This window comes from Eptesicus fuscus, chromosome 4 (assembly GCF_027574615.1).
Source record: "Eptesicus fuscus isolate TK198812 chromosome 4, DD_ASM_mEF_20220401, whole genome shotgun sequence".
Lineage (NCBI taxonomy): Eukaryota > Metazoa > Chordata > Mammalia > Chiroptera > Vespertilionidae > Eptesicus > Eptesicus fuscus.
In genome coordinates, this window is record NC_072476.1 from 10,040,808 (window position 1) to 10,054,512 (window position 13,705).

General features: G+C 43.6%; 1 protein-coding gene and 1 pseudogene across 1 annotated transcript in view; both read left to right on the forward strand.

The window, feature by feature from the left end:
- The window catches only part of RAB11FIP3 (RAB11 family interacting protein 3), a 98,455-nt gene that overhangs the window by 10,649 nt on the left and 74,101 nt on the right, over window positions 1–13,705 (forward strand). The window lies entirely within an intron of this gene.
- On the forward strand, window positions 2,730–3,336 carry LOC103300768 (40S ribosomal protein S15a-like; annotated as a pseudogene).

Genomic DNA, 13,705 nt, shown 5'->3' on the forward strand with positions numbered 1-13,705 from the left:
TAGGATGTAGCTTTATTTATAAACACAAACCACAGGTGCACACAGTTATTCATGGCAGTATCATCTGTGATATAAAATATGGAAACAACCCAAAGGCCATCAGGATTAGTGTAGTACATCCACACAACAGAGGACTGTGCAGCTGCAAAAATAAAAGAGCAAGATTCCTATGAACTGGTAGGGAGTGATTTCTAAGATATAGTGAGTGTGTGTGTGTGTGTGTGTGTGTGTGTGTGTGTGTGTGAAGGACAAATTAATAACATAACATGTGGTAAGAAAGAATAGGTATTGTATGGTTCCTCTTATAGGAGGCTCCTAGAATAGTCAAATTATAGAGATGGGAAGTAGAATGGTGGTTCTCAGGAGAGGGGAATGGAAAGTTAGAGTTTAATGGGTGGAGTTTCAGTCTGAAAAAGTCCCAGAGATGGGTAAGGGTGATGGTTGTATGACAATGTGAATGTACTTAATGCTACCGAACTGTATACTTTAAAATGGTTAACTTACTATAATTTAAAAAAATAAAACAGATGAGGGATCTGAGGCCCAGAACCCTAAATGATGGACTTCAGCTCAGAGGAAGAGGAATTCACAGGTAGAATAAGAAACCACACCTTACCAGTCCCCAGACTAGGCCTCTATCTCCTTGCCCTTAACCTCCTGGTCATGTAGTCATAATCTTCAACCTATCTGAGGTTTCCATACTCACATGCTCCAGGGCAGGCCTGGGCCAGCAGGATCTGACTGTAACAAAAAAAAAAAAAAGAAAGAAAAGAAAAAGAAAGAATGTGAAATAAGAAAGAAGGGAGCCCTAGCTGGTTTGGCTCAGTGGATAGAGCATCGGCCTACGGACTGAAGGGTCCTGGGTTCAGTTCCAGTCAAGGGCACATGCCCTGGTTGCAGGCTCGGTCCCCAGTAGGGGATGTGCAAGAAGTAGCCTATAATTGATTCTCATCATTGATGTTTCTATCTCTCTCTCCCTCTGCCTTCCTCTCTGAATCAATGTAAATATATTAAAAAAGAAAGAAAGAAGGGGAAATAAGAATATGTATATATTTGCTCCTACAAAAAGAGACACAGGAAGGATAGACTAGAAACTAATTTTAAATAACTTATTCAGGCAGGTGTGGACAGAGGTATAATGGATATGGATGAGAGTGAAACTTACCTGAGTATGCCTTTAAAAAAAAATCTTCATATTGATTTTTTAGAGAGAGAGGAAGAGAGAGAGAGAAACAAAGTTATCAATGCATATTGATGTGAGAGAAACATCGACCACCCCCTGAATGTGTCCCAACCGGGGATCAGACCCACAACCTAGGTATGCGCCCTGACCGGGAATTGAACCCACAACCTTTTGGTAACTGAGCCATCCGGCCAGGCTGAGTATGCCTTTTTATATAATTTTGACTTTGAACCATGCAAATATCCTAAATACTCAAAAAATACAATTAAAGCAATAATAATAGAAAAAGAACCCTAAAATTTAGTTCAAATATAATTCAAGGCATATAATTCAAGTCACGTGAATACAGTGCTCTGTATACCTTTAGTGGAATATGTTCAAAAGAAAAAAAAGAACTACAAAGTAGGTTTGTTGTTGATAGATCAGCAGTAGTAATTTTGAAATTACTTTGGTTATATTTTGGGATAGTGCCATTGAGTAAATATACTGGTTAGTGTTGGGAACCACAGTTCTCTGGGAGAAAGGAGATAAAAATATGGTATGAAAAAGGTGGGGAAGAACCTTGTCATCTTGGGGTTTAAATTAGAGGTATCAGTATGAATACATGTTCAAAAAAAATTCCTAGCTCTGTCTTCTGAGAGGGTGTGGGGGCAATGACATCCTAATAACAATGAGTACACCTTGCCCCCAGATCTTGGTTGCCAAATATCATTTCCCACTAAAAGAAACAAAGATCCTTGGAGAAATAGTCCAGATTTTGGGCGGACAAAATTCAACGTGAACCTGAATTATTTTGTACCAGAAAGCAAGGAAGTGTTCAAAAATTGATGGAGACATGTTGAAACAAGAGCAGCTCAAATGGGTTCCCACTGGGTAAATCTGGGACATTTTGAGCACCAAAAAAAGAATAATGATGTTATGATAAAGGATACATTGAATTTTAAAGTTCACAGCACATAGTAAAAATCAGTCCCAGTGATATTCCAAAGGGTGTATTGGGCTCCTTATAGACAAATGCCAGTTAAAGTAGAAGAGTGAAAGATTTAGAGAATCAGTATTTTGCAACCACCAAGGTAATAATTGAGTCAGGCAACAACCATCAATGGTTGGCAAGAAACATTGTGTAAACATTTGTGAGGGATTGGGGTGGCGAACAGGATACTCACACAGTCTAAAGTATCATTCTACAGATGATTGATTTCAAAGGGAAAAAGATATCTCTATATTGGACAAACCTGGTAGACTCTATCTTGACCAGGTGATCAAATTCAGACTCCCCAATAACAGATTATGTGTCTCTGGATGGGATGCCAAACATGTTTAAACTGAGTCACATAACCAGAAAAATATCAGGTAAACCCAGATTGTAGGCATTCTACACATCAGCAGCCTGAAATCTTCAAAATGTCACTGTCATAAAAAGGGTTGGCATACTTCTAGATTGAAGAAGACCAAAGAATTATAACAGCTAATTCCTGGCCTTTGATTGGATCCTGGATTAAAAGAAAACAAAACCGCTCTTTTCGCCATGTTTCCGTGCTTGCATATGGTGCTCATGGATGTCCTGGCTGATGCTCTCAAGAGTGTCAACAAAGCCAAAAAGAAGCAAACACTAGGTTCTTATTAGGCCATGCTCCAAAGTCATATCTGGTTTCTCACTGTAATGATGAAGCATGGTTACATTGGCAAATTTGAAATTATTGATGACCACAGAGCTGGGAAAATTGTGAACCTCATAGGCAGGTTAGGCAAGTGTGGAATAATCAGCCTCAGATTTGATATGCAACTCAAAAATATAGAAAAATGGCCTTAACCGGTTTGGCTCAGTGGATAGAGCATCGGCCTGCGGACTGAAGGGTCCTGGTTCGATTCTGGTCAAGGGCACGTGCCCAGGTTGTGGGCTCAATCCCCAGTAGGGGACATGCAGGAGGCAACCAGTCAGTGATTCTCTCTCATCATTGGTGTTTCTTTCTCTCTCTCTCCCTCTCTGAAGTCAATTAAAAAACATACATATATGTATAGAAAAATAGCAGAACCATCTGCTTCTGCCCCATCAGTTTGGTTTCATTGTACTGACAACCTCTGAGGGCATCATGGACCATGAAGAAGGTAGATGAAAATACAGGAGGAAAATCCTGGGATTCTTTTTCTAGAGATGTAATACATACATGCAAATAAAATGCCTCAATAGACAAGAAAAGAAAACTGTAAATTAAAAACACTAAAAATAAATCATTACATGTTAACATTAATGACATTTTTATGCAAAATAACTATTTTCTAAAATAGTGAAGAGTGGCATTGTTTTACATTTTTTCAAGTCTCTTAAATGTCTCGTTTAATTGAAGAGAGCTGGGTTCTTTTTTTTATGTTGTTTTTTTTTTAAAAATAGGTATTTTATTGATATTTTAGAGAGAGTGGAAGGGAGAGGCATAGAGAAATAGAAATATCACATCAATTGCCTGTCTCCTACACACCTCTTGCTGGGGATCAAGCCCACAACCAGGCATGTGCCCTGACTGGGAATTGAACCAGTGACATTTTGGTTCATGGGTCGATGCTCAATCACTGAGTCACACAGGCTGGATGAGAGCTGGATTGTTATATCTGCCTCTGCAAGCAATGTGTCATGTAACCTCTGGAAAACTCCACTGTACATTTGTGGGCGAGTGAGATGAAAGAAAGGAAAGAATGTCTTAGCATGTATTGAAATTTGTTATGAACTTGGATACCCCACTCCCCGGGACACCAGTCTCCCTCAGGATCTCTAGACTGAGAAAGACTATTTTACACCACTGAAGGGACCAAGTTGTCACCTGATCTCACACACTTGCTGTCATCAGAATCACTTGGAGATCTCCTTAAAACTGACTTCTGGGCCCTCCCCAGAGTGTCTGATTTGTCTGGTTTGGGTGAGGCCTGCTAAGAAACGTGTTTCTACTTAGTTTCTGGTGATGCTGCTGTTGTTGGTCCTGGTGTGTCGCTCAGAGAGCCAGTTTTCTAGAGAATTTTGAAAATGTTTGCATCTCTTTAAAGATCCTTCCCCCATCCCCTGTCATATTTTATTTAACACTGCTCTTTCCCTCACTGTTGTATTTATTCTGACACATTAATTTCATAAATGTTTACTTAGGACCCACTCTGCTGGCTCCGCAGAATGCCTCAGAGCTTCCCTCTGCCCTCACTGCTTTCTGTCATGGTAGAAAGGTACAGATGAAAAGCCAGGACCCAAACTGGGAAAGCGGCACACCTTGGCCTGTTCTTTCTGACATGTCTCAGCTACCCTCTGACCTCAGCTTGTTGCACTCTTTTTGGTATTTATTTTAATTTTGTATTTTGGTTTAATTTTAATTTTTATCATGTGTATAATTTAAAAAATCAAATAGTGAGCTACACTTTATATAACAAAAAATAGTTACACTCTCCTTACTTCCCACTTCCAGACTCCTGGCTGTTTCCTTCTAGTGTTCCTCCTTGCCCCCCAGTTTTAGGTAGTTTCTATTGAGTTTCTTTTGTAGAGGGTACACCCACGTATTTCCCTCTGTCTCCTCCATTCTTTCAATACAGTTAGTTCTAATCTTGCCTAAATAGACATTCTGTATTTATCTATTTTGATTGTAGGTATCTTTCATACCTGTTAGGTGTGCTATGATTACCTTTCCTTTCTAATGCAATCTTTGTTTTTTCCATACAACATTATGTTTTTACTTGTTTAGTTTTCTACAGATTAGCAATAGTTCTTCTAGCCTGTCTGCAGGAGTCTCATTGTTCAGCACACTCTCTTGGACTTCCGTTGTTGTGTACTAGCTCCTTTTGTCACGAGGGGCTCCCCCTCGGCCCCCACCCCCCATGGTCCTCTCGGCCCAGTGTCCTGCTTTGGGTGCATCCCTGGTTGTCTTTTCTGATTTAGCCTTCTTGTCTAGGTTCCATGTCAGACACTCAACCCGGATTTTTTTTTTCCCCCCAGATACGACACCGATACCCGTTCTACATCCTGTGCTTTGCTGGATTATCTGACATCCCCTCTCTGGACCTTACATTTATGTGCTCTTTGCTCCGAGTTCCACTTGTCCATCTCTGTGCATCTTCCAGAACATTGGGGCTGCATTTTTCCAGTGGGCTTTCAGGTGGGAGTGGAGAGAAACTCATCTGTTCACCCCATTTAACTGTTTTAAGCTCCTCTCCTTCCTCAACACCCCATACGTGTATCTGTCAGACTAGCTTAGGAATCTGCCTGTGCACTTTCCTCACTGCCCCTACCATAGTTGTGTGATACCGTACAGCAAGACTTGTTAGTGTCTCAAAACTGGGGGTGGCAGGGCTGGGACTCAGATGCTGCTGCCCCTTTCTATTCTCACCCAAATGTAATCTGCAGGAAATCTGTATCAACAAATTATTTGGTTTAGCCTTTCTCTTCTTGCATTTTGTGTGTGAAAGTTTTCAACTTAGTTTTTTGTAACTCTGAATATTTCATTATGTTAATGTACTATGGTTGCTAGGCATTTATTTTGTCCAGTTCTTCTCTAATAGGAGTAATGTCACTATATCTCCAACCATACTGGTTACTTTTCATGTACCTAACTTCTAGCAGGACCTAATTTTTGTGCTGGGAACATTGAGGACACTGTCTTGTGCTTTGAAGTTGTAGATATTTCGAAGCTATTTAGCCAGCATTTCAGAGCTTTTCTGTGGCATCAGAGTAGGTAATAAAGGGAGGAGGCAGAAGTCTTTGGCTGAGCTTCTGGAAATACCTCATCTATTTCAGCAAGAGCTTCCTGTTACTGGCTCTAAAATACAATCCCTGAAGCTGTAAACTGAGTAACTTCAGGCGTCTCCTTCCCCTGTCCAGTTTGCAGGAGCCTGGCCCTGGGCAGTGCTTTGTGGGTGCTTGAAGTCCTGGGGAACTGAATGTCTGATGAGCTGCTGTGCATAATGAATCCTTTGAGGGATAGGTGTTGTAGGTGATTGTATTCCGGCCAAGTGTTGCTGAATGTCATGTTCTTTTGTATTAAGTTATGTAAGGGCTGTACTTCCATCTATAAAATGGATGTTATATGTAACATTAAAGGAAACAAAAGGGTGTCCTTGGGGCTTTGGAATCAGACAGACCTTGGTTTTGTTTCTAGCTCAGCCACTTCTCATTTGTTCACTCAGAAAATGTGCGTGATGATGTTTATTAAGGTAGGATATGAGAAGTGAGATTAACCATTTCCTGTCCCTCCTCAAGATATTAAACACAGAGGGGCTGCCAGACAATCCAGCGAAGCACAGGAAGCAGAACGGATATCGGTGTCATACCTGAAAAAAAAAAAAAAAGGAAAAAAAAATCCGGGTTGAGTGTCTGACATGGAACCTAGGCAAGAAGGCTAAATCAGAAAAGACAACCAGGGATGCACCCAAAGCAGGACACTGGGCCCAGAGGACCATGGGGGGCGGGGGCGGGTGGAGCCCCCTGTGTGACAAGAGGAGCTAGTACACAACAATGGAAGTCCCAAGAGTGTGTGCTGAACAATGAGACTCCTGCAGACAGGCTAGAAAAAACTCTTGCTAGTCTGTAGAAAACTAAACAAATAAAAACATAATGTTGTATAGAAAAACCAAAGGTTGTATTATTAAGTACAAGCTGATAGGAGTGCTCTGAAGGAAAAGCAGAGATTACTTGGGTTGTGTAACAGGGAATCTGGCCTCCTTAGAAAAGTTTCCCTCAGGGAAATAACCATTCCTTCCTTCCTTCCTTCATTCATTTTTTGTTAATTCTCACACAAGGACATTTTTTCCATTGATTTTTAGAGAGAATGAAAGGGAGCGGGGAGGGTAATGGAGAGAGAAAGAGAGAGAGAGACAGAGAGAAACATCGATGTGAGAAAGACACATCAATAGGTTGCCTCCTGCATGTGCCTGAACCGGGTCGGGGATGGAACCTGAAACCCAGGTAGGTGCTCTTGACCGGAATAGAACCCATGACACTTTCGTATGCAGGCTGACACTCCAAACACTGAACCACACTGGCCAGGACTTCCTTTTTCTTTTTTGAGGTAACTTTTGAGCTGACATTCTGAAGCTGAGTAGAATTAGTAAGGCAAAGGGTGTGAGAGTTAGGAGCATTCCAGATGGAGGTGCAGCCCATGGAGAGGCCTGAATGGGAGAAAATAGGGCACTTGAGAAGGACGAGGAACAGTGAGGCTGGAGGAGATGATGGGCCAGACCTCACAGGGCTACACTGGGAATATTGGTCCTTAGTACCAGAGTGGTTAGAAGGTATTAAGAGTTTTAGTAACTCACTTCAGATCAAAAGACACACACAAAGTGAAAGGATGGAAAAAGATATTTCATGAAAAAAAAAAAAAGCGCAAAAAGCTGGGGTAGCAAAACTTATACCAGACAAAATAAACTTTAAAACAAAAGCTATAATAGACAAAGAAAGACCCATCAATCCCAAAGAACTTACCTGGGTATTTATTTTTAAAAACCTTCTAGGTATTTACCTAAAGAAACCTAAAACGCTAATTAAAAAATACATATGCACTCATATGTTCATTAACAAACTAAGTGTCCATCAATAGATAAATGGATAGCCTTGACCGGTGTGGCTCAGTTGGTTTGGAGCATCGTCCTGCACACTGAAAGGTTGCAGGTTCGATTCCAGTGAGGGCACATACCTAGGTTTCGGATTTGATCTCTGGCCAGGTTGGGGTGTGTGTGGGAAGCAAACCAATTGATGTTTTTCTCTCACATATATTATTACTAGTGGCCCGGTGCATGGAATTCGTGCAGAGGAGGGGGGGGAAAGGGTGTCCCTCAGCCCGGCCTGCACCCTCTCCAATCTGGGACCCCTCAGGGGATAACCGGCAGTCGGACATCCCTCTCACAATCCTGAACCTTTGGCTCCTAACCGCTCGCCTGCCTGCCTGATTGTCCCTAACTGCTCCCCTGCTGGCTTGATTGCCCCTAACCACCTCTGCCTCGGCCCCACATCTGGGACCCAGGATTCCCTCCTCCAGCCGACCACAGGCACCTGGGATCCGGGCTTCTCTCCCTCTGGTCAGCCATAGGCGCCCAGGCCGGCTGCAGCCGCAGGGGATGATGGGCAGGTGGCTTCACCTGGGCTGCAGTTGCAAGTGCTGGCGCCCTGGACCGCGGGGTGGGCGGCTTCTCCTTCTCCCGGGCCACAGCCAGCCGCAGGTTCTGGTGCCCGGGACTGTGGGGTGGGCGGCTTCTCCCGTCTACCAGGCTATAGCCAGCCGCAGGTGCTGGCACCTGGACCGCAGGCGGACGACTTCTCCGTTTTCTCTGGGATGCAGTGTGGGGGACTTCTCCGGCTGGCTGCGGCCTGGGGTCATGGGGCAGGCGGCTTCTTCGTATCCAGGGCTGCAGCCAGCCTCAGGCACTGGCGCCCGACTTCTCCGACCCCCACAGGCCCGGAGCAGCGGGAGGCGGGGTTGCCGCCATGTTTTCAGGTTAATTTGCATACTCACTCTGATTGGCTGGTAGCATAGCGGAGTGACGGTAATTTGCATGTTTCTCTTTTATTAGTGTAGATTTTTTCTCTCTCCTTTCCCCTCTCTCTAAAAATCATTGAACAGCCAAAACCGGTTTGGCTCAGTGGATAGAGCGTTGGTCTGCGGACTGAAAGGTCCCAGGTTCGATTCTGGTCAAGGGCATGTACATTGGTTGCGGGCACATCCCCGGTGGGGGGTGTGCAGGAGGCAGCCGGTCGATGTTTCTCTCTCATCGATGTTTCTAGCTCTCTATCCCTATCCCTTCCTCTCTGTGGAAAATCAATAAAATATATTTAAAATAAATAAATAAATAAATAAACAAATAAATAAACAAATAAATAAATAAATAAATATCAATGAACATGTCCTCGGGTAAGGATTTAAAAAAATATGGATAAAGAAGTGGTACATACATACAATGGAATATTACTCAGCCATAAAAAATAATTGAAATCTTGCCATCTGCAATAACATGCATAGAACTAAAGGCTATTGTGCTGAGTGAAATAAGTCAGGAAGAGTAAGGCAAATGCTATATGATTTCACTTATATGTGGAATCTATAAAACAAAATAAACATACAAACAACAGGAACAAACTCAGATACAGAGAACATTTTGATGATTGCCAGATGGGAGGGGGATTAAGAAGGGATACATGTAAAAGAAGGGATTAAGAAGTAAAAGTTGGTAGTTACAAAATAGTCATGGTGACATAAAATATAGCATAGGGAATACAGTCAATAATATTATAATAATTGTCCGATGGGTGCTAGAATGATTGGAGTGATCACTTCATAAGTTATATAAAGTCTAATCACTATGTTATATATAACCTGAAACTAATATAATATTGTATGTCAACTGTAATTGAAAAATAAAAATTTACCAAAAGTGTTTACGTAGAGAAGGATAGGTAATAAGATTTATTTATCGTTTTTAGCTTAAAAAAATCTTTATTGTTGAGAGTATTACAGATGTTTTCATTTTTTTCCCTCATTACCTCCCTCTACCCGGTTCCTACCCTGCCCCAGGCCTTCACCTTACTGTCTGTGTCCATAGGTAAGATCTTTGGTTAATCTCTTTCTAGCCCCCCTCCCTCCTTCCCTCTGTGATTTGTCTGTCATGTCTCCATGACTCTGATTTTGTTTTGTTCACCAGTTTATTTTGTTCATTAGATTTCTTGTTGATTCAAGTAGTGATAGATATATATTTGTTGCCATTTTATTGTTCATTTTTTTGTCTCCTCCTCCTCCTCCTTCTTTAATAATACCCTTTAATATTTCATATAATACTGGTTTGGTGGTGATGAACTCTTTTAGCTTTTTCTTGTTTGTGAAGCTCTTTATCAGACCCTCAATTCTAAGTGAGAGCTTTACTGGGTAGAGTCATCTTGGTTCTAGGTCCTTATTATTCATCACTTTGAATACTTTTTGGTACTCCCTTCTGACCCGCAAAGATTCTATTGAGAAATCAGCTGATAGTCATATGGGCAACTAACTGCTTTTCTCTTGCTGCTTTTACGATTCTCTCTTTGTCTTTAACCCTTGGTATTTTAATTATGATGTGTCTTGGTGTGGGCCCGTTTGGGTTCCTCTTGTTTGGGGACTCTCTTGTGCTTCCTGGACTTGTATGTCTATTTCTTTCACCAGGTAGGGGAAGTTTTCTGTCATTATTTCTTCAAATAGGTTTTTAATATCTTGCTTTCCCCCCTTCTGGCACCCCCATAATGCAAATGTTGGTACCCTCAAAGTTGTTCCAGAGGCTCCTTACACTTTCTTCATATTTTTGGATTCTTTTTTTCTTTTTGCTCTTCCAATGGGATGTTTTTTGCTTCCTCATATTCCAAATGGTTGATTTGATTCTTAGAATCCTCTACTCTGCTGTTGAATCCCTGTATATTGTTTTTAATTCAGTTAGTGTGTGCTTAATTTCTGAGTGGTCTTTTTCCATGCCTCTGGCATTCTCAGTAAGATCCCTTGAAAATCTCCTCAAGATCTTGAGTAACTTTATAACCCTGCTTTTAAACTCTGTATCCAATAGTTTGCTTGTTTCCATTTCTTTCATGTGTGACATGTTTTTTTGTCTCTGTATTTTGATGCTTCCCTGTGTTTGTTTCTATGTATTAGGTAGAGCTATCATGTCTCCTGGAATTGGAAGAGTGGCCTTGTGTAGTAGGTGTCCTTTAGGGCCCAGTGGCTCAACCTCCCCAGTCACCTGAGCTGGGCACTCTAGGTATGTCCCTGTGTGGGCTGTGTGCACCGTTTTGTAGTTGAGCTTTGATTGCTGTTAGCGTCTCTAGGAGGAGCTGATCTCCAGGCCAATTGGTTGTGAGGACCAGCTGAATCTACAGCAGGAGAGCTGCTGTGCAGGAGGTGAGGCCCAGCTGTGAAGCAAGGCAGGCTGGTACTAGTGCTGGGTCTTGGACCTTTTATTAATAGGTTTGGAGCACACTGTCACCAGCTGCAGGTTGTTTGGGGGATTTTAGCAAAGTCTGAAGCCTGAGCCAGGACAGGCCATTCATATGGACAAGCTGCTACAAACAGCTTGGGTAGGGCTGCAAATTGGATGGGGCGGGGTCTCAGCAAATCCCCAGGGCAGAGCTAACAGTGTGCTCCAGGCTGATTGAGACTCACTATGGCTGCCAGTCAGCCCTGCTTCAGAGGAGGTCCTAGCACAGAAACAATGGCCCTTGTGAGCGAGAAAGCCACCCTTGAGTTTCTGCTCTGCTGCCAGACAGTCCAGTTCCTCCTAATATGTGTCTGGGACCCCAGAGCTGCCTGATGCTGGAGCTCAGAGATACCGAATTCTGGTTTGTGCACTGGCCCTTTAAATGGAACAGCAGGGGCTCCAGCAGCCTCTGTGTCTCTCAGCCACAATCTCTGCTGGATTTTACAACCTCTAGTTACAGGGACTTCTCTTCCCAGCTCTGGAATCCTGGGCTGGGGGGCTGGTGTGGGGCTGGGACCCCTTGCTCCCCATGCGAAGCCTCCACAGAGATGATCTCCCCTTGGTTAAAAAAGCGGGGTACACACACACACACACACACACACACACACAAGCAGCTCATGTGGGTGTTGGACCAGCTCCTTCAGTCCCTCCTACCAGTCTCATTATGCTTTCTTCTTTACTTCTCTAGCTGTAGGACTTCCATTCAGCCAGCTTTCAGGCAGTTCTGAATGATGGTTGTTCTGTATTTTAGTTGTAATTTTGATGTGGTTGTGAGAGGTGGCGAATATAGGCATTTACCTATACTGCCACCTTGGTTCTTCCATGATTTATTTTTTCAAATGATGGCTCAGTTTATGGAGGACAGGAGTAGATGGGGGAGACTGGTCAGGAGGTCAGCGCAGGGCTGACGACTACTTGGACTTAGTGGTGCTCAAGGAGATGGAAAGGAGAGGGAGCTATAAGCTCTGGGAGGCAATAATGATGTGACCCCCATGGCTGAATGGTTGTGGGTGAGGATGGGGATGAAGGATGGGGAGGTGGGAGCCCAATTGTAGACCTTCTGGACATATCCATGGACTTTCCAGTGCTCTCTGGGCTTGGACCTCAGAGAAAAGGTCTGGGCTAGAGATGTAGTCTGAGAGTCCAGCAGAAAGTAACAGAAAGCTGGACTGTAAATGGCTCCAAGAATTAAGAACATTTACACAGAATAAGCCCTAGGCAGGTGACACTTTAACCAAGTTCTTAAGATCTGGCCCTGTCTATGCTACTCAGCATGCTAGCTCACTGACTTCATGATTGTGGCTGTAGCAGCCAGCATCCTGGGGAAGAAAGAATCCTCTCCCTGTGTCTCTGTTTAAGAAACTCTTCTACAGTCCTCCCCAGGCCGCCTGGCCCTCATCCCCTTTGTTGGCTCCCCAGGCCTGTCCCTGCAAAGGGTGGAGGCTCCACAGTTGGCTTGAGCAGAGCTTTCCGAAGTGGAGTCCTTGGATCAGCAGCAGCAGCAGCGCCATTACATTAGCATTGTCTTGGGGCTTGTTAGAAATGCAGTACTCATGCTGGAGTGTGTAGAGTATGAGAACCCGGGTTAAACCAGTCAGGATCACTTTCCTGGCCTGACTACAGGCAGCCTTCCCTGCTGGGGCCTCCCTTGCCTCCAACACTCTCCATTCCCCCCTTTGCCCACTTTACTGTTCTCCTTAGCACTTACCATTATCTAGCAAACTCTATGTTTTATTTATTCTCCTATTTGTCATCTCTGCCTCCATTCCCACCCACCCTCCATGAATGTGCCTGGTGGGCTGGAGTGTAGTAGCACTCCGAGGTATTTGCTGACTTAAAGGAAGGAGGAAGTCCTGAACAGGATTGGAGTCTGTCAACAAGGAAAAGAGGGTGAGTAGTGTTGGGACCAGCTGGCACTGAACAATGGTGTTCAGCTAGATTTGCCAGTGGAGAGCTTAGAAAGCACCTTTGAGGGCCCCAGGAGAAGCAGAGGAACAGAGTGGAAGTCACAGGATAGAGATTGCAAAGGAGGCTGAGGAGGGGGAGGCTGAGTGGCAGAGATACGCTAAGGGCCCTGACAGGTTACTCAACTGCTCTAGGTTTCTCTCTAAATAAGTGGTACCTAGTTCAGAGGTGGCTGTGAGCGATGCATAAGGCAGGTGAAATAATTAAACTCTTTCTGACACTGGGGGAGTGCCTTGTAAAGAGTAAGAGTCATCCCTAACCGCTTTGGTTCAGTGGATAGAGCATTGGCCTGCAGACTGAAGGGTCCCAGGTTCGATTCCGGTCAAGGGCATGTGCCTTGGTTGTGGGCACATCCCTAGTAGGTGGTGTGCAAGAGGCAGCTGATCGATGTTTCTCTCTCATCAATGTTTCTAACTCTCTATCCCTCTCCCTCTCTGTAAAAAAATCAATAAAATATATTTTTTAAAAAGAGTAAGAGTCAGTGTGATTGAAGGCTCACCTTGTGCAAAGTGTTCTCTGGATTGTAATTCCCCTCCAGGATGTTCCTGGGGAACTTAAAATAACTGCATGTGTATTCGAGGCTTGTGGCTCAAGAGCTTGGCCCTAGGG